The sequence below is a fragment of the Phyllobates terribilis genome, unplaced genomic scaffold (genome assembly GCF_046119375.1).
Source record: "Phyllobates terribilis strain yellow unplaced genomic scaffold, ASM4611937v1 Scaffold_3__8_contigs__length_932513732, whole genome shotgun sequence".
NCBI classification, from domain to species: domain Eukaryota; kingdom Metazoa; phylum Chordata; class Amphibia; order Anura; family Dendrobatidae; genus Phyllobates; species Phyllobates terribilis.
In genome coordinates, this window is record NW_027362763.1 from 295,187,451 (window position 1) to 295,209,344 (window position 21,894).

Sequence of the window (21,894 nt, forward strand, 5' to 3'; positions counted from 1 at the left end):
AAAAATTATTTTTAATTTGCAACCTGATGGAGGTCAGTATAGATGTACTAATACAACAAGTCCCACACACAGCTAGAAGCCCAATATTTTTTCAGAGGTAGATGCAGAAAAAAATATATTCAGTTTGCAACCTGATGGAGGTCTGTATAGATGGATTAATAGAACAAGTCCCACACACAGCTAGAAGCCCAATATTTTTTCAGAGGTAGATGCAGAAAAAAATATATTCAGTTTGCAACCTGATGGAGGTCAGTATAGATGGACTAATACAACAAGTCCCACACACAGCTAGAAGCCCAATATTTTTTCAGAGCTAGATGCAGAAAAAAATATATTCAGTTTGCAACCTGATGGAGGTCAGTATAGATGGACTAATAGAATCATGCTATGCCCAAAAGATTTTACTTCACTAGGTGCAGTAAAAAAATTGGTATTCTATACACAGGTGGTATATCTTGCAACACAGATAGGCTACTCCACTGACTAACACACTCTGCAATAGGCCAAAAAGGATTAGCTTTGCTAGATTCAGCCAAATGCTGTGAAAAAAACTTGCACAGCACTGGCACAGACCTGCCTGGCAAAAACTGATAGGAACTGATGTAACCTAGTCCTGAAAAGGACTCCAATTACAATTAGTCTTTACTCCCACAACCTATCTATTTAAGAGCACAGACCTGCCTGATAAAAGTCATAGGAAATGCTGTAACCTAGTCCATAAAAGGACTGCAATCACAACTATTCCCTACTCCCAAGCTATCTGTAGATTTGTGCGAAAATTGGCTTGAAATTAACAAGGTATAGCGCACACAGCAACAGCGGTGCCGTCTAACACGCAGCTGCAGCAGTGAGAAAACGGTGGCGACGGGGAAAATGGCTTGGTCTTATAGGGCAAGGACATGTGACATACACTGCCAATGACACATGCCCTTGCTTGTGTGAAAAAAAGCACTTCGCTCCGTGTGTGCGCTGCTGATAGGCTGACAGATTGCACCTCCCCACTGTAAATGCGGGAAAGAGAAAAAAAAAATGGAGATCTTCATTGTTCCTGCAGAAATCCATCCCCTGCCCCTCCCCCCACCCCGCTGTACACTCAAACTGCGCATTAACATTAATTTTCATCATTACTGAGAAAAAATCCAGTTATGATTTTGGTGCACGAACAGTTATCGAACATAACCTCGAACAGCCGAATTTTTCTCAAATTGTTCGTGTTCGCCGAACGGCTCGAACACCGCCCAAAACAGCTCAAATTTGAGATTGGCGAACAGTTCCAGTAGAACAACGCTCATCTCTAATCAGAAGTCATATTAGGAGCGTTTGATTCTCAGGAGATACATGGAGAGGACAACCCTGTTCCCTACCTTAGTAGGAAACTGATGGCAAGTGAGAAAAATTATTCCTTCGTAGAAAAGGAATGCTTTCCAAAAAAGTGGGCGGTGGACTCATTGCAATACTATCTGTTAAGGCGAAAATTTTAATTAGTGTCAAACCATGCCACAGTCAGGTGTATGAGGGAGAAAAAGTGGAAAATGACTTGTGTTAATGGCTGGTTTCTAGCCCTGCAGGATCTCCACCGCTTTCATGTGGAATAAAGAACTGGGAAGTTACACGGTAATGCTGATGCTCTCTCAAGAATCTCATGTGTAGTGGTAGAAGGTGCCAAGCCCGATGGCTTTAGGTAGAGGGGGGAAGCATGTAAGGTGGCTGCTGGACACATAGTGGATAGGAGATATGTATCACAGAGGTGGTTGTCCTCTGTGATGTAAACATGAGGTAATGCTCTAGCACACATTGTACTAAGAGGGGTTAATCGGCCATGACAGGGTTTAATGTAAGCATCTGAAAAGTTGGACGGGACAGCTACTTACCATATCTCTACCCTTGGGTGTGGTTCACATTGTAAGTCGCGACCTGTTTGTCTCACACATGTTCTGTGTGTGGAGGTGTGCAGACCACCAGGATTGTGTGTTTTTGCTAAAGGACTAAATAGTTAGACTCTAAACCAAGCGGGCAAACCCACACTACTGTATGGACTATTTACTTTATGTTTCACTTTGTGCTGGACAAGTGCTGTATTTAAGTTTTCCTGTTATGCGGTTTATGAAGAGTGAAATAAACCAGCCAGACTTTTAAATAGAAGCGGTTATAATAATAATAATAATTTTTATTTATATAGCACCAACATATTACGCAGCACTTTAGAATTAAGTGGGGACATGTACAGACAATAAATTCAATACAAGGTAAGACAGTTTAAACAGTTACATTAGGAGAGAGGAGAGGTCCCTGCTCGCAAGCTTACAATCTATGAGGAAATGGGGGGACACAATAGGTGAAAAATGTTTGTTATTTCAGGTCTAGCAATTATAATAGGAATTTTCATATAAGGCTGCATGATTCGGTCATCAGCCCATATGTTTAAGTGCAATAATCAAGTATCGTGTGTATGGAGGGTGTGGAGACAGATGAATAGGAGGAAGAAGATTCTGAATAATATTTAGAAGGAGGGAACAGGGGAAAGTTAGTTTACTGAGTTGAGGCAGTAGGCTTCTTTAAAGAGATAGGATTTTAAAGTGCGCTTGAAGACGTGGGAGATAGGCTTCAGTCAGATCATCTGTGGTAAAGCATTCCAGAGAACTGGCGCAGCACGAGAGAAGTCTTGAAGACGGAAGTGCGAAGTTCGGATTATGGCGGATGTTAGTCATTTGTAGAATGGAGGGCACGCGTAGGATGATAGACAGAGATGAGAGAGGAGATATAAGGTGGTGCAGAACTGTGGAGAGCTTTATGGGTGAGAGCGATGAGTTTATATTGGACCCTGTCGCAAATGGGTAACCAGTGTAATGACTGGCACAAGATGGAGGCATCGGTGAAGCGGCTGGACACAAATACAACCCTGGCTCCCCCATTCAGGATGGATTGGTGAGGAGAAAGTTTGGTAGGAGGGAGACTGATCAGAAGAGTGTTGCAGTAGTCCAGACGAGAGTGAATAAGAGCGACTAAGAGTTTTGGCAGTTTCAAGGGTGAGAAAAGGTCGGATTCTGGAGATGTTTTTAAGATGCAGGTGACAAGAGCGGATGAGTGATCGGATATAGGGAGTAAAGGAAAGTTTAGTGTCGAATATGACCCCAAGGCAGTGAGCGTGCTGCCTGGGAGTTATGGCTGAACCCTCCAAGGTAATTTCAATGTCAGGTAGAGTTAGGTTAGTAGAGGAAAGAAACACAAGAAGTTCAGTTTTGGAAAAATTCAGTTTAAGATTGAGGGAGGACATGATGTTAGAGATAGCAGACAGACAATCCTTGGTATTTTGTATTAGTTCCTGTGATTCCTCATTCTGCTCCTAAGGGAGTAGCATTGTTACAATGTACATATATATTGTAAGATGGCCGCTGGACATGTCCTTGAGGGTAGAAATGTATTGCTGAGTTGGTAGCTTCAGTGATGTAAAACTGGGAAAGCATGCTCCAGCACATGTAGTGCTGAGAGGGTTAATTGTGAATATCAGGGCCGGTTGTTACAGCTTCTCACATATCCCCATCCCAGAGCATGTAAATAAAATGGATACCGAGTGTCTAATTCAGTATCTGTGGCTGGAGGTGTGGAGACCTCCAGCGTGTTTGTACTGAAGGATGTTACGCTCACGCCTGGACTGACTGGCGTGAGCGTGGTTAGTGGTCCCACTGGGCCACAAACCTAGGAGTGCCTGGAGGGGCGTGATTGGGGCCTCGCCAAATCCGACCATGAACACACAGCGGCTTAATCAACTCCGTGATCTGAGGAGGGACATGGGAGTTGGCCCAGGTGCTACTCCAGGTCAGAACCCAGTCACAGCTGTTGACTCACACCGGGGAATGCAGGAACGGGCAGGCACGGCTGATATGCAGACAGGTGGGTACTGGCAGTCACGGCTGGTATGCAGACAGGCGGGTACTGGCAGGCATGGCTGGTATGCAGACAGGGGTGTACTGGCAGGCACAGCTGGTATGCAGACAGGTGGGTACTGACAGGCACGGCTTGTATGCAGACAGGCAGATACTGGCAGGTAGGAACGCAGGCTGGATAGGGACCAGTACAGACTGGGATACAGAAACAGAGCCGCAGGTGCGGTGAACAAGCAGAGCAGAACCGCAGGCGCGTAGGACAAGCAGAGCAGAGCAAAACCGCAGGTGTGGAGGACAAGCAGAGCAGAGCGAAACCACACGTGCGGAGGACAAGCAGAGCAGAGCGAAACAGCAGGTGCGGTGGACAAGCAGAGCAGAGCGAAAAAGCAGGTGCGGTGGATAAGCAGAGCAGAGCGAAACCGCAGGTGCGGTGGACAAGCAGAACAGAGCGAAACCGCAGGTGCGGTGGATAAGCAGAGCAGAGCGAAACCGCAGGTGCGGTGGACAAGCAGAGCAGAGCGAAACCGCAGGTGCGGTGGACAGGCAGAGCAGAGCGAAACCGCAGGTGCGGTGGACAAGCAGAGCACAGCGAAACTGCAGGTGCGGTGGACAAGCAGAGCAGAGCAAAACCGCTGGTGCGGTGGACAAGCAGAGCAGAGCGAAACTGCAGGTGCGGTGGACAAGCAGAGCGAAACCGCCGATGCGGTGGACAAGCAAAGCAGAGAGAAATCGCAGGTGTGGTGGAGAAGCAGAGCAGAGCAAAACTGCAGGTGCGGAGGACAAGCAGAGCAGAGCGAAACTGCCGATGCGGAGGACAAGCGAGGCAGAGCAGAGCGAAAGTGCAGGTATGGAGGAACAAGCATAGTAGAACAGAGCAGAGCGAAACCACAGAGCGGAAGGTGCTGGCACACAGGACAGGGCTTTGTTCACATGAAACAGACTGGGAAACACAGGAAGATAGTTAGAACACAGGAGGTAGATATGGAGGCAGGGAAACGGGACAAGCAGAACCAGATACACACAAGGTACTTACAATGAAGTAGCGAGTGGACACAAAACTCACAAACAGAAGTACAGAGACAACGAGTTGGAGTTAGATGCAGGTTCAGACACTGCAGGAAAAGGGAAGGTACGGACATAGAGACAAATAGGTAACGGGCTAGGACACAGTTCAGGCAGGAACTGAACCCGGAACAAGATACAGAAACGAGCCTGGGAACTCAGCCCCCAGGGTGGCAGAAACCGACTAGAAGTCACAGATACAGGTAACGGGCCTGGGTATACAGCCCCCAGGATGGCGGAACAGACTAGAAGTCACATATACAGGTAACAGACCTGGGTATACAGCCTCCAGGGTGGTGGAACAGACTAGATGTCACAGATACAGGTAACAGGCCTGGGTATACAGCCCCCAGGGTGGAAGAAGCAGACAAGATACAGGACAGGACCTGGCAACTCAGTTGCACAGAACACACTGAAAGAAATTGTTGCTCAGGCACCCCCTACTGGGTGGAGGGGGTTTAAGTATCCAGTGACTCACAGCAATAGGCTGGGGACGCATTAGGAGTGCGCACACTGTAACTTTAAGAATCAGGCAGCAACCGTGCCGCCGCCCTAAGCAATCAGACAAGAGACATGCACACAGCAAGTACTGGAGCAAAGTGTGCAGCCTGGACTGATAGGTAAGTTGGCGGTCTTGCATGGCGGGAGATGGTAAGCCATGTCAGCACACCACCAGGGATGTTACAAAGGACACTGCCTGTGACCGGGCCAACCCGCAGTACTGCATAGACTGTTTGTTTTGTTGTTTTGTTACTCTGTGCTGGACAAGACTGAGTTTTAGTTTACTTTTCAAGTGCGGTTTATGAAGTCACAATAAACCTGCCATGGACATCTTTAAACAAACTGTATCCTGTGCCTACCTGAAGCAGCAGAGTGAGTACCCAACCCTTCAATTGGTGCTAGAAGCACAGGCAGAAATCCCAAGGGGCAGTGTGACTGCTACAGGAAATTGTTTATGTCCTGGGTGAAGGCCACCAGCCAGCCAGGGATGTCCGGCAGCATGGAGGAGCTGATAAAGCAACTCGTGCAGGCTAATCTTCAGCAGCATCAACAGCAGCAGCAGCAGTGGCAACAGCAGCACAGGATGGCGCTGTTCGTACTTTGCATATCCAGCCTGCAGTGCTGTTCCTCAACCAGGCAAGGGACCACAGGCGTGCCTCGTGTCAGTGAATGGAGTGCAAGTGACTGCTCTGTTAGACTCAGGGAGTTTGGTAACCCTAGTGAGGGCGACAATTCCTCATCGGCTGGTTCCGTAGAAAAAGGCCGATGTCCATTGTATCCATGGGGATGCTAAGTAGTTATGAGAGAGCATGCTCGCTACTGCTCGGTGCTCGCCTGAGCATCTCACTGCTCGAGATGCTTGGAGCTCGCCGAGTATGTCTGGGGTTGCTCGGAGGGAGCTCGGGTCCCCTCCCTGCATGTTTGGCACTCTTTAGAGTGCCAATCAACAGGCAGGTATTGCCTGCCACTCATTGTAATGCAGAAGCCATGGTGGTTGTGGCATTACAGTGATTGGATGGCCGCACAGAGTCATCAGGTCTATATCAGACCTGGCGCCGCTGTGCTCGTCACAGTCACTCCGGAATCAGGCAGAGTAGGGAGAGGTGCTGCTGCGTCAGGGAGAGATTTGCTTGTGTATTAGGTGGAGAAAAGCAGCACATTACACATATCCATCTTAGGAAACAGTCCTTTTGAGGACTAACTAATCCATCTGCAGAGATATCAGGCAGGCAGTGTATATAGGCAGGAGGAGAAATAGCAGACTGCAGTGCATATAGCACAAGATGCTCCATTCCAGTTCTGCCTTCAGCTGCTGTTAGATATTTCTATACAAAAGCCCAGGTCTCAGGGGCCAGGAATACTTTTCTTTGGATCTTAATCCTCATTATTTGCTTAAAAAGCAATCCAGAGAACAACGTTTTTCTGCTCCATTTGCTTGTTGGCACTGCAGAATCCAGCCATTTAAAATTGTGTTTTCTCCATCACACGGTTCACATATACGTTTTCAGAAAATACTGCCATTTTTGGCCTCCATTCCAATTTTATTTCACTGTGAAAGCGACATTTTGACACCGGTTTGCTGTTCAAACTACTTACCTACAGGCCAGGTATTTAAAACCCTGTTTTCTCTGTCACACGGGTCACATATACGTTGTCAGAAAATACTCCCGCTTTTGTGGCCTCCGATAAAAATTTCTGTCAGTGTGTCAGTGAAGCAATTCACACCAGTTTGCTGTTCAAACTACTTACCTACAGGCCAGGTATTTACAACTCTGTTTTCTCCGTCACACGGATCACATATACGTTATCAGAAAATACTGCCATTTCTAGCCTCCAATAAAAATTTCCTTCAGAGTGTCAGTGAAGCAATTCACACTAGTTTGATGTTCAAACTACTTACCTAGAGGCCAGGTATTTAAAACTCTGTTTTCTCCGTCACACGGATCACATATACGTTGTCAGAAAATACTGCCATTTCTGGCTTCCATTAAAAATTTCCTTCAGTGTGTCAGTGAAGCAATTCACACCAGTTTGCTGTTCAAACTACTTACCTACAGACCAGGCATTTAAAACTCTGTTTTCTCCGTCACACGGATCACATATACATTGTCAGAAAAAACTGCCATTTCAGGCCTCCATTAAAAATTTCCTTCAGTGTGTCAGTGAAGCAATTCACAGCAGTTTGCTGTTCAAACTACTTACCTACAGGCCTGGTATTTAAAACTCTGCTTTCTCCGTCACACGGGTCACGTATACGTTGTCAGAAAATACTGCCATTTCTGGCCTCCATTAAAAATTTCCTTCAGTGTGTCAGTGAAGCAATCCACACCAGTTTGCTGTTCAAACTACTTACCTACAGGCCTGGTATTTAAAACTCTGTTTTCTCCATCACACGGATGACATACACGTTGTCAGAAAATACTGCCATTTCTGGCCTCCATTAAAAATTTCCATCAGTGTGTCAGTGAAGCAATTCACACCAGTTTGCTTTTCAAACTACTTACCTACAGGACAGGTATTTAAAACTCTGTTTTCTCCCTCACACGGATCACATATAAGTTTGCTCCAAACTCAATCATTTGTAGTGAGCATGGAAGATACTGCCCTCCATTTAAAATGGGCAAGGCATGTGGCAAGGGACAGGGAACCGGACGTGATGGTGATGGTGCATGCAGAGGCCGAGGACAAGGCCGTGGGCAAGCTAAAATTGTGCCACAACAAACACCCTCATCTTCTCGCCCGACCTTCCTGTCCCTATTCCTAGGGGACCGCAGCACACCACTATTGAACCCAGAGCAGTGTCAAAAGGTTGTTGGTTGGATAAATAATGCTTCCAGTCACTTAGCCACTACCACCACCCTGTCTTCCACACGGTCAAGTCTCATTAGCCATGAATCTGGACCGCATATTCCTCACCCCGATCCTCCTTCCTCCCACCATGCTGAGTGCCCGGAGACAGCCGATTCCACACTTGGACATTCTGAAAAGCTGCTCACTTTTCCATTTATAGATTTGGGCCTCTCGCCCGGTCGACTTGAAGCGGGGCAAGAGGAGATCGCGTGTAGCGATGCCAAAATATTTGAGAAGCCACGGTCACACGAAGGCGACGGTGGGAAAGTGTCACAAGAGGTGGATAATTATGAGACACAATTGCCAGAAAGTCAGGAGGAGGACCAGGGTGCATAAGTGGAAGACGAGGTGGTGAATGATATAGTAACTGACCCAACCTGGCAGGAGGACATGCAGAACGAGGACAGCAGCATACAGGGGGAGGGAGGCAGAGCATCCCAAATGGCAGGAAGAAGCAGTGTGGTGGCTGCAGATAGAAGGCAGGCAACCATTCCCCGTAACACCACCACAAAGGAAGTTGCCAGTACAACTCTTAGGTCTTCCCGAGTCTGGTTGCTTTTTAAAGACTCTGCCGATAACCCCAAAAAGGCCATTTGCACCATCTGCCAGGCCAGCATCTGCAGGGGTAGCAGAATGACTAGCCTGACCACCACCAGCACAATCAGGCACATGGCAGCAAAGCACCCGACTTTGTGGGCCGAACCCCAGGATCCAGGAACAGTGTCTGCAGGTGGCACCATTGCTTTTTGCGCTGTTGTGCATGCAAGCCAATCCCCTGACCATGGTGCATGCGAAGATGCCTTCTGCTCTGCACCTGTCGTTGCGCACTCTCAAGTAGCAGCATCAGGAAACACGTCCATGTCCTTGTCCCAGTGCAGCGTTCAGTTGTCCATACCCCAGTCCTTGGAACGCAAGGGAAAATATGCAGCCAACGCCCCACAGGCCACACTACTAAATTCTCACATTTCACGACTGCTTGTGCTTGAAATGTTGCCTTTTAGGCTCGTGGAGATGGAAGTATTCCGCAAACTGATGGCAGCCGCTGTCTCTTGGTACTCGGTCCCCAGCCTCCACTATTTCTCACGGTGTGCCTTCCCCACATTACACAAGCACGTATCCCAAAACATTAGCCGTGCCCTCAACAATGCATTTAGCGGGAAAGTCCACCTAACCACGGACACGCGGACAAGTGCTTGTGGGCAAGGACGGTACATCTCGCTGACGGCACACTTAGTTAACATAGTGGAAGCCAGGACCCAGTCGGACCTTGGGACAGAACACGTCCTCCCAACGCAAAGGATTGCGGGCCCTAGGTCAATCAGGGTTGCCCCCACATTCTACAGCTCCTGCACCTCATCCTCCTCAGCCTCCTCCTCCTCTTCATCCTCCATCACCGAAATGACCACATCAGTCACTAGCTAGAAGCACTGCAGCACTGCCTCAGTCAAACGGCAACAGGCTATGCTGGAGCTAATATGCTTAGGTGACAAACCGCACAATGCTGAAGAGTTGTGAACATCTCTGAAAGAGCAGTTTTGATCTGTGGCTCACACCGCTGAACCTACAGCCAGTCATGGTCGTGTGTGACAATGGCCGGAACCTGGTGGCGACTCTGAGGTGAGGTGAGCTCACACACGTACCATGATCTTAACTTCGTGGTTCAGCGGTTTCTCAAATCCTACCAGGAGCTGCCAGATCTGCTTGTTAAAGTGCGCCGCCTGTGTGCCCATTTTAGAAAGTCAGCTACAGCTTCCGCTGCTCTTGCCGTGTTTCAGCAGCATTTGCAGCTTCCGACTCACAGACTGATGTGTGATGTCCCCACGCATTGGAACTCTACACTGTAGATGTTGGGAAGGATTTGTGAGCAGAAGAGGGCAGTTGTTGAGTACCAGTATCAACAAGGCCGTCGGTATTCAGTTCAGACTCCACACATAAGACTTTAGGAGTGTACATGAATGTCAGGCATATGTACCATCCTCCAAAACTTTGAGGACTCCACCAAGATGGTGAGCGGCTATGATGCCATAATTAGTGTCACCGTCCCGCTTCTCTGTCTTCTGAAGCGCTCTCTGCTCAGAATCAAAGAGGATGCATTGCAGGCGGAGCACGATGAGATGGAGCAAAGAACCATACAGGGTGATTACACACAGCCCAGCCTCATCTCATCCCAACATGGATTGGGTGACAATGAGGAAGAGGAGGAGGATTAAGGACAGGAGCTAGTTTCATGCACTATAGACCGTACTACCTACACAGCTGTCATACCATTTGTTCAGCGTGGATGGCCTGAGGACAGAGAGGAGGAGGAGGAGAAGAGCATGGTTAGTCATCCTCTTGGTGAGGACACGGAAGTTTTGCCTGTTAGTAGTCTGGCACGCATGGCTGAGTTTATTTTATGCTGCCTTTCCTATGACCCTCGCGTTCTTAAAATTTTGGGTGATAGTCATTACTGGTTGGTGACACTTCTAAACCCACACTACAAGGAGAAATTTATATCTCTTATTCTTAAGGCGGGCAGGTCTACAAAAATAGGGCTGTACCAGAAGGCCCTTATTGCGGAACTATTAAAAATATTCCCATCTGAAAACACGGTCGGCAGAGGGCACACTTACTTGGACAACCAAGGAGTACAGGCGAGAGAGACACAACTTCAATCAAGCAGAGGCAGGGGAACACTGTCAAAGTTCTGGGAGAGTTTTCTCAACCCCTCCCATTGCACAAGCCCTGAGGCGCGGGGTACTCTCACAATGAGTGCAAAGTTTGGGAAGATGCTGAGGGAGTACCTTGTCGACCGTACCAACATCCTCCGTGATTCCTCTGTGCCTTATAATTATTGGATATCCAAGCTGGATATGTGGAATGAACTGGCTCTCTATGCCTTGGAGGTCCTGGCCTGCCCTGCCACCAGAGTTTTATCAGAGCGGGTTTTTAGTGCCGCTGGTGGAATTATAACTGATAAGCGAATCCGCCTGTCAACTGAAAATGCTGACAGGCTGACTCTTATAAAAATGAACAAGGGCTGGATTGGGCCAGACTTTTCAACACCACCGAATGATAGCAGCATAACATAAACTCAAATCTTGTGTCTTTTTTTGGGAGGTGTATTCCCCTGCACCTTTTCACACCCCGACATGGGTATACGCATCCTGATTTTGGCTATTTGCTCTTGTCCTCCTCCTTCTCCTCATCCTCCACCACCATATCACCAGGGTGACCGTGATCCATGATGCAACACCAACATAATTTTTTTAAAGGGTGTTTATGATGCCCGTAAAAAAAAAATTTCATACAGTATGTTCATGTATACCCCCCAGGGGTAAATGTTTGTCAGCCCATACACTTAGCGCATGGGCATTACAAGTATAGGATGCCCGCTACTTTCTAATGGGAACATTGTTTTATGAGGCCCTCCTCCACGTCTCTTCCAAGGGGCATTGAAGTGCCTCCAAATTTTTGGCAGCCCTTGCATTCAGTTCATAGGCCAACACTATGGGAGACTCTCTCCTTTCTAATGGGAATTTGTCGTTACTGTGGCCCTGCTCTATGTCTCTTTAAATTGTTAGTGGGGTATTTCCTAAATTTGGTCAGCCGTTAGACTCACTGCATACCCTATAACTGTATAGCAGACTCTCTCCTTTCTAATGGGATTTTGTCGTTACTGTAGTCCTGCTCTATGTCTCTTTAAATTGTTAGTGGGATTTTTCCTAAATTTGGTCAGCCGTTGGACTCACTGAATATCCTATAACTGTATAGCAGACCCTCTCCTTTCTAATGGGAACATGTCATACTTGTTACTGTGGCCCTGCTCTATGTGTCTTTAAATTCTTAGTGGGGTTATTCCTAAATTTGGTCAGCCGTTAGACTCACTGCATACCCTATAACTGTATAACAGACTCTCTCTTTTCTAATGGGAATTTGTCATTACTCTGGTCCTGCTCTATGTGTCTTTAATTTCTTAGTGGGTTTTTTCCTAAATTTGGTCAGCCGTTGGACTCACTGCATACCCTATAACTGTATAGCAGACTCTCTCCTTTCTAATGGGAATTTGTCGTTACTGTGGCTCTGCTCTATGTGTCTTTAATTTCTTAGTGGGGTTCTTCCTAAATTTGGTCAGTCGTTGGACTCACTGCATACCCTATAATTGTATAGCAGACTCTCTCCTTTCTAATGGGAACATGTCATACTCATTACTGTGGCCCTGCTCTATGTGTCTTTCAGAGTCCCTCCATCATCAATGAAACACGATGTGTCTGATTATGTGTCACACATCACATGGCCAGATAAGGTTGTAAAATGTTAAAATGACATTTCCCGGTGAATGCATTTGCCTTAAAAAATAACGTAAAAAAAGCAAAAACAGTAAAATATTTCTTTAGTATAAAAACAGAGTCGCCAATGTAACCTCATTGTAATCACATTGTTCAGCTCCTGCAGCTCCTCCTCTATCTCCGAAATGACCACATCAGTCACAAGCTGAAAGCACTGCAGCACTGCCTTGGCCAAGCGGCAACAGGATGTGCTGAAGATAACATGCTTAATGCTTAATTGACAAACCGCCCAGTGCTGCAGAGTTGTTGAAAGCTGTAACACAGCAGCTTGATCTGTGGCTCTCACCGCTGAACATACATCCAGACATGGTCATGTGTGACAATGGGCGAAACCTGGTGATGGAGAAATGACAGCCGGAGTAGATATGGTTTCCCTCTATGCCAGTCCTTTCACCGAGCTAAAGAATATGTCTGTGGTGAAATACAACTCCCACTGAGAAGCTGTTTCAGATTGAAAAACATTGTGCCCACCAGAGGATTTGATTCTGAGGGCTCACCTTTCTCCCCCGCTCAAGAGCCCCATAGCAGCTGCAAAGTTAGCGCTATCATGAACTCTCCTGATGTAGAAGCCAGGGCATACCAGAGGATTCTCTGGTGGGACAGTCCAACCCTGCCGAGATGCAGTCCTGGCTAAGAAAAGTGTGTGGGAAGGTTCCCGGACACTCTATGGCTGCTTTTTTACTGAGGTGGAAACCCACGCAAACATGGGGAGAACATACAAAGTCCTTGCAGATTTTGTTCTTGCTGGGATTTGAACCCAGGATCCCAGCGTTGCAAGGCTTCAGTGCTAACCACTGAGCCAAAGTGCTGCTGTTCACCTTCTAATATCTAACAGGCTGGAGAAACTTCCACCTTCTGCCACTCTATCTTCAGCTCCTTTGTGAGAAAATAATGTATTTGGGCAACCACTCAGTCTGCCACATAAAGTTCCTGAGAAGGAAATTGGGGATGGCTTCTCTACTGTTACTGGGGGCAATGCTAGTACCATGGTGTCATACCATAGTTTACTGGAAATATTCCAGGCTGGTAGGAGGCAAGCTAATTCCCACAGAAAATTTCAAGTGCAAGCAGCTGTCAAAAATTTGGCAGTATAGTATTGCAGCCTATGGGTTGGTGGGTGGCTGTCTGCATACTTGCGCTTACATTCCATGGAATGGGGTAGGGACAACTGAATGCTGCACTGGGACAAGGACGTGGATGGTGATTTTTGCAAGTCTGCAATGACAGGTGCATTGCGGGAGGCATCTTTGCATGCACCAAGGATCACTTATGAAGGGCACACTTTTAGGCAGTGACCTGGGAGTCAGAGATGCTGCCAGAGGTCTTCCCCATGCTGTTGCCATGTCTTTTCAGCATTGTATGCATGTGTCTGATGATGTGTCACACACCACATGGCCAGATAAGGTTGTAAAATGTTAAAATTACATTTCCCAGTGAATGCATTTGTCTTGGTTGAAAGCAATGCAAAAGTGCAAAAACGAATCAAAAACGCTACATGTGAACATAGCCCAAGGTGTGGAGGAGTATTTTTGTTTTTGGTTATTTATTTTGCCTTATATACAAGTCATTATCCTGGAAAGGATGTTCCTTAACATATTTCCCAGGAAAATCCATTTTGGTTTCGTTTTTGTATGTTTTATTGTGAGTCCGTGAAAGTGGCGTAATACTCTGACAATGTTGTTGACAGCAGTGATCTGCGAGTCAGAGATGCTTCCAGGGGTCTTCCCTATGCTGTTCCTATGTCATTTGAGCACTTTTCCCATCGATTTGGGCAATTTTTAGGCCCTCTGCAGACTGCCGGGGGGAGCCGCTAGAAAAATGCTTGAGTTTCCCATAGACTTACATTGGGCTCATTGCTGGGGTCGAGCACCCGAGTATTCCAATGTGCTCGACCCGAGCATTTTAGTGCTCGCCCATCACTAATGCTAAGGACTACCCTGTGGCCCAGGTGGTCATAGACATGTAGCGGTGTCCAAAGAACACCGCAAGGCAGACTCAAGTATGGGACAGCAGACAAGAAGACTGAACAAAACTCCGGCTTTATTATGTACAAAGGAATTATATTCCGGGAGATGAAAATAACAATATTTACAATAACGATATTACATGAACATAGGAAGATATAGCTGGAGCGAGTCTCAAACTATGCTCCAGCTATGGCAAAGAAAGCTCAGAGCAAACAGTGCACAACAACTTTCACAAACTACTGAGCTAATCCACTATCTGGCTTTCCGCTAGTCGGGCCACGCTGCTATAGCATTGTAGCTACAGAAAACTATGCTAAACCCTAACAGTTCACGCTGATGAGTCACTCACGGTTGCGCAGATCAGGTGCAGATGGTGACCGCCACTTGTTCCTGGGGTGAAAGAGCCAGATGAATTCAGTTGATTCCATTCCTTGTATACGGGATCTCTTTGTTGCAGACGGCAGGCAAACCTTGTTTCACTCTCACAGAAATGGCTGACACACTGTGTTGTATGTTATCTCAAGTCCTGAATCTTCAGGGAAAACGTTCTTCAGGAAAAGGATAAATTTCACTTCTACTTGACACAGTCCCAAACAACAAAACTTGCTATAGTTCGTAATCTTCTCTTTCCATAGAGTAACAGTGTCTTCTTTGTAGTCTCTGTGATCAGAACTCTGCAGGAGTCTCTCCCTGTTACCTCAGACACACACGAGGTATCTACTTCCTGGTTCTTCTCTCTCTCTCAGCACATACCAACCACAGCAGGGGGAGGCGACTAGTCCAAACACAAAACTCAGAGGGGAGCATGATGCCTTAAAGTCACAGTGTATTCAATGTCCAATAAAAGAGACGATCCCCTACAGACACAAACTGTGGTGCCGAGTCCCATGAGGTGGGCGTAGTCAAGGACCTGTTGCACACTGCTATAACATGGTGGGACATTGCCTTGTTTTGGGACTTGTGGGAGGAAGGAAGAAAGCCAGGTTGTCTGGACAACAACCAGGTCGCTCCTGAAGAAACCTCATCACAGGCTGCCACCACCGGGTTTCCTTTTTGTGTCCTTGTTGGGGATGAGGATGAGGCAGCATCCCCGGAGGCCAACATCCCTGAGCTGGAGGTGTCTGAGGGAAACTTTGGAACTGCCCAGCTCAGAGCTTACTTGACTCTAAAAGGGGCATTTGATAATGTCACTGTCCTGAATGGTGTTGCTCCAGAGCCGGGGGCTGACATCCGATATCCATACTTTGCCATAAATGGGAAGTTACTTTTATTGGGTCACCAAGCTCAGAGGGGAGGTAATCAAGCAGTTACTAGTGCCATGGCGGTACAGATTCAGGGTCTTAGATATGGCCCATGCACATGTCTTAGGTGGTCATCTGGGGGTAGAAAAACCCAAGAAAGGATCCTCCAGAGGTTCTACTGGCCTGGGTGTCATAGAGAGATAGTAAGTTATTGCAGATCCTGTCCCACCTGTCAGGTGACCTACCTGGTGGCTCACTTACGTAGCCCTTTAGTGCTTCTGCCTATCATTGAGGTCCCGTTCGATCACATCTCCATGGATCTAGTGGGACCCCTGGTCAAGTCCACCAGAGGTCATCAGTACATCATGGTCTAATTGGACTATGCCACATGGTATCCGGAGGCCATACCACTATGAAACTCCTTCTCCAAGTGTATAGTCTGGGAGTAGGTACATATCTTTTCCAGAATGGGGTTGCCTAAAGAGATCTTAAAGGACCAAGGTTCTCCGTTTATGTCAAAAGTAATGAGTTGTGCAAGATCCTGAAAATCACATAACTCAGGACCTCAGTCTACCACCTACAGACAGATGGCTTGGTGGAGAGATTTAATAAAACCTTGAAAGCCATGTTGAAGAACGTTGTAGAGAAAGACGGCCAGGACTGGGACTGTCTACTAGAGATGAGCGGTGTTCGTCTAGAACTGTTCGCCAATCTCAAATTCGAGCTGTTTTGGGCGGTGTTCGAGTCGTTCCACGAACGCAAACGATTTGCAAAAAATTCGGCTGTTCAAGGTTATGTTCGATAACTGTTCGTGCACCAAAAGCGTAACTGGATTTTTTCACATCATGCAGGTATTGTCTTCCACTCACTGTAATGTCACAGCCATGGTGGTCATGGCATTACAGTGGTTGCCCAAATCGATGGGAACAGTGCTCACAGTGAAACTTGAAAAGCCGGCAATTCAGCAGCAGCATACACCGGTACCCGACAGTTTAGAACAGAAAGAATAGAGCATCACACATAGATTAGATAAGTAGAAACATGTCGGTCACATATATAAGAAGTACAGTGACAGTGTTGGTTACTGTACTTGTTATTTAGTGTTAAAGGACTTATTAAAAAAATAATAGTGTTTTCATGCACCTGTCTCATTAAAAAAGCCGGCGGGCAATTCAGCATCGGTACCTGACAATTTAAAACAGAAAGAATAGAGCATCACACAGAGATTAGATAGATAGAAACATGTCAGTCACATATATAATAAGTACAGTGATAGTGTTGATTACTGTACTTGTCATTTAGTGTTAAAATAAAGGATTTATTTAAAAAAAAATTGGCGTGGGGTTCACCGTAATTTTAGTCTCTAGCGGAGGTTAAGCAGACGGCTGGGGCAGATGTTTAAAGCCTGGGAAGGGGGTAAAACCCATAGAGCTTTCCAGGCTACTAATATCAGCCCCCAGCTGAATACCTAGCCTTTACTAGCTATTAAAATGGGGGACCCCCCAAAAAATGATGTGGGGTCCCCCCTATTTTAATAGCTAGCAAAGGCTAGGCAGACAGCTGGGGGTTGATATTAATAGCCCAGGAAGGGTGCCATGAATATTGGCCCCCTCCCAGGCTAGAAACACCAGCCGTCAGCCGCCCCACAAATGGCGCATCCATAGGATGCGCCAATTCTGGCACTTAGCCTCGCTCTTCCACGCTGCCCTGGTGCGGTGGCAGGGGGTAATAGGGTTGGGGATGATGTCAGCTTATAATGCCAGCTGACATCAAGCCCAGGTTAGTAATGGAGAGGCGTCTATAAGACACCCCCATTACTAACCCCATAGTCAAAGTTAAAAAAAACACAAACACCCAGAATAAAGTCCTTTAATTGAAATAAACACACAATTCTTTATTGTTCTAAATTAAACCATACTTACTATGACGCCCATTCCAGCAGTAGCCAATGTCTCCTGCAATAAAAGTAAAATAATAAACCAACATTATCCTTACCTTTCCATGGTTCCCAGGACGGCTCCAGCTCTGCTACATCGAGATGACAGGCTGGATCGCAGCCGAAAGCTTCTATCCTGCTTGCCATGCCGCAGACACTGAGAAGCGCATGCTTGCACTCCTCAGTGTCTGGCTGTGACGGCATCCAGATGAGCCGAGTTCATGTCCAGTGAACTCAGCTCACCTCATGCACATCACTGACAGCGTGGAAGAATTCTCCTGCGCATGCGGTGAGCGTGAGAGAATTCTCCTGCACTCACGGCAAGCGCAAGTGCAGGAGAATTTTCCCTCACTGTCAGTGATGTGCATGAGGTGAGCGGCTCATCTGGATGCTGTCACAGCCAGACACTGAGGAGCGCAAGCATGCCTGCGCTTCTCAGTGTCTGCGGCATGGCAAGCTGGATGGCAGCTTTCGGCTGCGATCCAGCCTGTCATGTGAATGTAGCAGAGCTGGAGCCGTCATGGGAACCATGGAAAGGTAACGATGATGTTGGTTTATTATTTTACTTTTATTGCAGGAGATCGTTCGCTTCAGCTGGAATGGGCGTGATGGTAAGTATGGTTTAATTTAGAACATTAAAAAATTGTGTGTTTATTTCAATTAAAGGACTTTATTCTGGGTGTTGTGTTTTTTTTAAATACTTTACTTGAAATTCTTGGCGGTCATGTCTAATATTGGCATGACCCCATGAATTTCGGGATTAGGGCCAGCTGATAACACCAAGCTGGCCCTAACCCCTTTATTACGCAGTGAGCCACCGCAGCAGGGCCCTGGATGAGTTGGGTACAGCGCCAGAAGATGGCGCTTCTATGAATGCGCCATTTTCTGGGGTGGCTGCGGACTGCAATTTGCAGCGGGGAGGGGGGGATCAGAAAGCTGTGGCCTCCCTGTGCTGCGGATTCCAGCCCCCAGCTGCCTAGTTGTACCTGGCTGTACACAAAAATAGGGTGAAGCCCCACGTATTTTTTTTTTAATTATTTCATGAAATTCATGAAATAATTTAAAAAAAAAAGGGCTTTCCTATATTGTTGTGTCCGGCCAGGTACAAATAGGCAGCTAAGGACAGGCAACAAGCAGAAGAGACTTGTTTGGGCTAAAGAACACAAGGAATTTACATTAGACCAGTGGAAATCTGTGCTTTTGTCTGATGAGCGAAAATTTGAGATCTTTGGTTCCAACCACTGTGTCTTTGTGCGATGCCGAAAAGGTGAACGGATGGACTCTACATGCCTGGTTCCCACCATGAAACATGGAGGAGGAGGTGTGATGGTGTGGGGGTGCTTTGCTGGTGACACTGTTGGGGATTTATTCAAAATTGAAGGCATACTGAACCAGCATGGCTACCACAGCATCTTGCAACGGCATGCTATTCCATCCGGTTTGCCTTTAGTTGGACCATCATTTATTTTTCAACAGGACAATGACCCCACACACACCTCCAGGCTGTGTAAGGGCTATTTGACCAAGAAGGATAGTGATGGGGTGCTATGCCAGATGACCTGGCCTTCACAGTCACCAGACATGAACCCAATCGAGGTGGTTTGGGGTGAGCTGGACAGCAGAGTGAAGGCAAAAGAGCCAACAAGTGCTAAGCATCTCTGGGAACTCCTTCAAGATTGTTGGAAGACCATTTCCGGTGACTACCTCTTGAAGCTCATCAAGAGAATGCCAAGAGTGTGCAAAGCAGTCATCAAAGCAAAAGGTGGCTACTTTGAAGAACCTAGAATATAAGACATATTTTCAGTTGTTTCACACTTTTTTGTTAAGTATATAATTCCACATGTGTTAATTCATAGTTTTGATGTCTTCAGTGTGAATGTACAATTTTCATAGTCATGAAAATACAGAAAAATCTTTAAATGAGAAGGTGTGTCCAAACTTTTGGTCTGTACTGTATATATATACATACAGTATATATATATATATTTGAGTAAAAAAATCCTTCTTTATCATGCTGGCTATATACAAAATGGAATAATTATACAAAAGTGACTAAAATATGTATTATGATGACACTGATTTCTCTGAGAAGCAATTCCTACATGGGGAGACTGAACAGATTCCAAGGCTAGAAACAATGTGTAAATCTGTAAAAAAGAAGATATGAGCAAAAATCAAAATCTGTGCAAAAACAACAAAACCCTCATATTTAAATACAGGGTGGGCCATTTATCCATTTATATGGATACACCTAAATTAAATGGGAATGGTTGGTGATATCAATTTCCTGTTTGTGGCACATTAGTATATGGGAGGGGAAAACTTTTCCAGATGGGTGGTGACCATGGTGGCCATTTTTAAGTCAGCCATTTTGAATCCAACTTTATTTTTTTCAATGGGAAGAGGGTCATGCACATCTCATATCTTCACAGCATAGACAATTGCCTTCAGATGATTAAAGTCTAAGGAGGTCAGATCGGGAAACCTTGGTGGCCATTCAACTGGCCCACAATGGCCAATCCACTTTCCAGGAAACTGTTCAGGTATGAATGCTCGGACCTGACACCCATAATGTGGTGGTGCACCCTCTTGTTGGAAAAACTCAGGGAACGTGCCATCTTCAGTGCATAAAGAGGGCAACGCATCATCATGTAGCAATTTCAGATATCCAGTGGCATTGAGGTTTCCATTGATGAAGAATGGCCCCACTATCTTTGTACCCCATATACTACAGCATACCATCAAGATACGAGATGTGCAGCATCTGAAACAATGGATACTGGAAACCTGTGCTAGCATTTCTTCTGCGGTGTTGCTATCAGTGTGTCAAGAGTGGGAGAAGAGGGTTTCATTGACAATCCAACACAATGGGCAGCACTTTGAACATATTTTATAAGTAGTCATAAACTAGTAAAAAACTCATGAAAGAATAAATTTACTTTAAAACCAATGAAATTCTCAATAAGTTTGATGTGTCACATGACCCTCTTCCCATTGAAACAAATAAAGTTGGATCTAAAATGACCGACTTCAAAATGGCCACCATGGTCACCACCCAACTGGAAAGGTTTTCCCCCTCCCATATACTAATGTGCCACAAACAGGAAGTTGATATCAACAAACATTCCCATTTAATTTAGGTGCATCCATATAAATGGCCCACTTTGTACAATAAACCAATACTACCAGAAACATCAATAACTAAATTTGTTTATAGAAACCAGTATACAAAAGTTCTTCATTGAGCCCTGAGGATGCCAAGCTCTATAGATTGTAAATCCAATGAGCCCGTTTCCCTTACTCAACCCGCAAGTAAAGCGCCTAAAATTTCTAGAAGTAAGATGATGCTTCAAATTTATGGATCTTTTATTCACAATTCTTGGAATAGCAGAAATTAATAGAGACAGTCTGGATTCACTCAGTAAGATGACCCAATTTCTTTCCAAAATATGATAAACATCATTCCATTGGTTATTGAAACATGTTAATAGTACGCATCGCTTTCCGAGACCAGGCTCAGATAATCTGCAAATTATTAACTTATCAACTTATCAATTTAGCAGAGGAGACCCTCTTATTCAGTGGACTCTTTTACTGTCACCGCGGCTTCAAATGTCACAACTGTTAGCTGTGACACATGCAGAGATTGACTGTTCGACTAGTCAAATTGTGTCCAAATAGTAAAGTTAGATTGCAGGTATGGATTTTATTATTTTATTATTATTTTTACACAGAGAAACTGCGGGAGCGGACTACTACTATCCCATTCATTGTCCCTGCTGGTGCTAATCACAGCGCCGGCAGGGAACCATGATGAGGGCAGCGTTCAGCACCCGGTGCTTGGAAACAGCACTAACTGTATCGCTGATTCCCAGGCAAAGGTACAGTACGTGTCACACGGATGACACACGGATTTCATCCGTGTGGGACGTTCTTGCAGACCATGCATCCGCAAAAAAACGGACATGTCAGCATGTGGAGCATACGGATACATGGTCCGTGGAAACACACTGACATGTGCGCAGACCCATAGATTTGAATTAGTCTGCATGTGGCAGTGTCTCCAGTATGTGTGGAAACAGTCACCACATGTATTGGAAACATGGATGTGTGAAAGAACCCTAG